This window comes from Microtus ochrogaster, linkage group LG7_11, assembly GCF_000317375.1.
Source record: "Microtus ochrogaster isolate Prairie Vole_2 linkage group LG7_11, MicOch1.0, whole genome shotgun sequence".
Lineage (NCBI taxonomy): Eukaryota > Metazoa > Chordata > Mammalia > Rodentia > Cricetidae > Microtus > Microtus ochrogaster.
In genome coordinates, this window is record NC_022032.1 from 8,087,229 (window position 1) to 8,091,233 (window position 4,005).

Sequence of the window (4,005 nt, forward strand, 5' to 3'; positions counted from 1 at the left end):
TAGACCAGACTGGCTTTGAACTCACAAAGATCCACCTGCCTTTAGATCTGCCTCCCAAGTTCTGGGATTAAAGCTGTGAGCCACCACCACCCGGCTCTTATTTTTTTAAATACATTTTTAACTAAAATGGAATTATATCATTTTCATCCTGCCCTTTCATCCCTCCAGCCCCACCCAGTATCCTCTCTGCAACCCCTCCCATGCTCTTCTTTGTCAGAGTACCATAATTCCATGCTTTATTCTAAGTCTTATTCTTATACTCACAGGGCAGTGTGGCTATCGCTCCTCATCCAACACTTCTCTTCACGGCAGGTGGAGATGATCTTGGGAATACACATCTGGTCACAGAGCAAAGATCACCAGATTGTGGGGAGCCCAATCGCCAAGGACATCTCCGTATCACAGCTCCCACATCTGTGGCTCAGGGCACACCAAGGAAAGATTGTGAGAGGCAGAATACCAGGAAATCGGCTGTGAAACAGTCTTTTGTAGAAAACGGCTGCACAAACAAGATGGGAGCAATGGCGGCATCAGTAAACATGCTAATAGAAAAGGGGCGGGGTGTCTTTGCAAACACCATGGCCAGCAGAGCAATGATCTATATGAAGCAAGAAGGAAATCCAGTTCAGTATGACTCAGCGGCTGGGGTTGGTTCAAACTTCTCAAGTCTGACACCAGGCAGTTTATTTAGGCAGATTTAAGTACGGTACAACTTGAGAAAAAGGATTAGTTTCTTCGTAATAATTACCTGAATTCCATGTGTACAGTAAAGCTTAAGGCATGACTACATCAGAAAGTCTTTGCAAAGTACATGTGGCCTTTTCCATAAGAATGGGTTTTATAGCTTACTGACCTGGGGAGGGTCCAATGTGGCTTAGGTCATTGTAGATGTCACCAAGCTACACAGTACATATGGCATCTCCCCCAAGGATGGCTTCTACTGACTGAGAAACAAGGCTCAGAATAAAGGTCTAGGGAGGAAGAGTCTGGAATAAACAGTCTTGGGGATTTGGGTATGGCCTGGCACTACAGACAGTACAGATCACCAGGCTATTAATTCCTGGCATTTTAGGTAGAAACAGATAAACATATCCTCCGTTGAAGAGACAACCCTATCTGTTTGACATTCCTTGTTTCCCTGGTACTCATCTGTGCACATAAGAACCTCATGCTTCTACACAGGGCTCTTATTTTTTTTAAAGCAGGCATGCATGTTGGAATGATCAGAATATTTAGCAACACTTAGCAGCCAACATTTTCTGTGGGGGAAATGTCCATACTGAGGCACCCTAGCCCATCAGTAAGCCAGCCAGTCCCTATGAAGGCTGATTTGAGATACAACCCCTCATTTCCAGGAAGACTCATGGGGCGGATCCCAGCGTGTTTCCTCAAGTGGTGATGTGCAACATTTTCAGTGATTTCAGAATTATCAAGATGCCCAAAGAAGGGTTCATTCCTCAATGAATTCTCAAATTCCCAGTTTCCTAAACATCCCAGACATCATCATCAAAGAAGAGGAACAGTACTAAAACATCATAAAAAGAACAGAGGGCATTGGTAGGATGCTCTCAATAGGTGACTAAGTGGCAAACAAAGGAATTCAGACATGGGATAGGGTGCAAGCATCATGCCTGGCTTAGTCAAATGTCACTCCTATAAAAAGTAGTGTAAGAGAGGATGGTAGGCTGGCTTCAGCATTGTTCTTGCATTTTAATCAAGTGAAAGAATCTATTACAGTGGAGGGAAATGAATCTCACTTAAAGATGTGATCTTCTGTGATGTCTCTCAGGCCTGAGTCATGATTAGCAAGAATTTGTTTAAGAAAACAAGCAGGTCGGGAGGAATTTACGACTTTGACTTTAGGCAAATCTGGTTTGATTTCCAGGTCTAGGATTTGTAGGCTGACGGACAAGCAGCAAAGGGTGCTTAGTACAGTTACAGCTCAGATCTCATCCAAAGCACAACTGCTGTTGGCCCCGCAGTGTTGCCCTGAAGATGAAGTGAGGGCACCTACAGAAATGGCAGCCCAGGAAAACACAACCAGGAAACCTCCCGCGACAACCTGGATCTGACCCATTAACAGTGTCAGGCTGTTTCCGGTCCTGCCTCTTTGCCATCTACAAATGTAAAGTTTCTCACCAAGTGTCTCAGAACAGGCACTGGGACTCTTCCAAAGCCAATCTGATAGCATCGCCTCTTACACTACACAGCAATTTAGTCATTAGGACCATCATTCTCCACCTCCTCTTTCCCTCCACACCCTGCCCTAGTATCCAGCTGTTCTTTCTTGTTGTCTGTTCTACAACATTGACTTGTATAGTTTGATTTTTTTTTAAATTCTTTTGGCTCTTTGTGTATGTGGGGGGGGGGGCACCTCCCAGTTCCCAAACAAATACATGGAATCTTAGTCTTACTTATGAATGCTAGGCCTTAGCTTGTCTTGTTTCTAGCCAGTTTTTCTTACCTTATCCCATTTACTTTTTGCCTCTGAGTTTTTATTTTCCCTATTCTATATACCTTTCTTTACTTCTTACTCTGTGGTTTACTGTGTAGCTGGGTGGCTGGCCTCTGATATCCTCTTCTCCTTCTTCTTTCTTTTTCCTGATTTTTCCTACTATTTATTCTCTCTGCCTTTCAGTCCTGCCTGTCCTTTCTCCCGCCTTGCTATTGGTCATTCAGCTCATTCTTAGATCAATCAGGTGTTTTAGACTGGCAAAGTAACACAGCTTCACAGAGTTAAACAAATGCAACATAAAAGAATGCAATACATCTTTGCATCATAAAACAAATATTCCACAGCATAAATGAATGTAACACATTGTAAAATAATAGTCCACAACAGACCATGTTCTCTCTCTTTCTCTCTTTCTCTTTCTCTCTCTCTCTCTCTCTCTCTCTCTCTCTCTCTCTCTCTTCCTTTCTTCATGTGGTGGTTCTTAGAAATAATTTCATAAGTCCCATTTCTAAGCATGTCACCTTTTTTATTAACTTCCTCCAGGGCTGACATAATGGCCAAATGACATCACCCCAACACTGAGTTGCAGCTGGCCACACGAGCCTTATATTTTAAACCACTTGCAATGCCCCCTTTGTTCGCATCCTCCACACCAAGTCAAAAATATCCTTTTATGCCACATCTCTGGGCATTTTCTCTTGGAAAGGAAATTCCCTGTTCCCTTTTGAATAAGCAACAATTATTGTCAAACGTAGTTAAACTATACCCTCAGACAATAGCTACATCCTTAGGACTCTCATTGTTCCTCTGGCATCATGGTCACCTGCCTTTAAAGTCCCAGTAAAGTTATTAATAGGCCGTTGCCCTGAGTAAATGATAATTCAGATGTTCCTGTATGTGTCTGATAATCATGATCATATCTTTTAAAAATTATTGCACTCTTAGAGGTAAATGAATGAAGGTCAAGATGCTTAAGACTATGTCAAAGTTCACCTGAAATCTACATGGCAGCACTGGCAGGGAACATAAAATGAAACAGTCTAAGTCTTGTGTTCTTTTCTTTTAAACCAGTCACACTGATATTGTTTATGCATTATTCTTGAATCACCGAATGTGCCTCTCTTTAGGATTGGATGTGTTCAAATGAAATGCATTTCTCTCTTTGTACCAGTGGGTTCTAGCACTGAGTGGTGTGTATCATGGATACTCAGTGCATGCTTGTTGAATGATAGCATGTCATGTAACGAATGAGGATCGGTTTTGGAAGGGATGAATAACAACGAGAGAATTAAATAGCAGGCATCTGAAGGACCATTGGCATGGGGTTGTAACTGTGCATGGTTTCAGAGTGTAACCAGTGCCCATTCTACAACCTGGCAAGTGGCAGATAGTCCTCAACTGACCACATGCCAATGAGCACCGTCTCCTGGGCAACCTCAAGCAGTGGCTTCAGATTGTATCGCTATTGACAAATGGATGACTGGCTTCACTAGTTGCTTGAGAAGCCATCTGTTGTCTAAATCTCCCTCCTTTCCACATGATAGTAAACT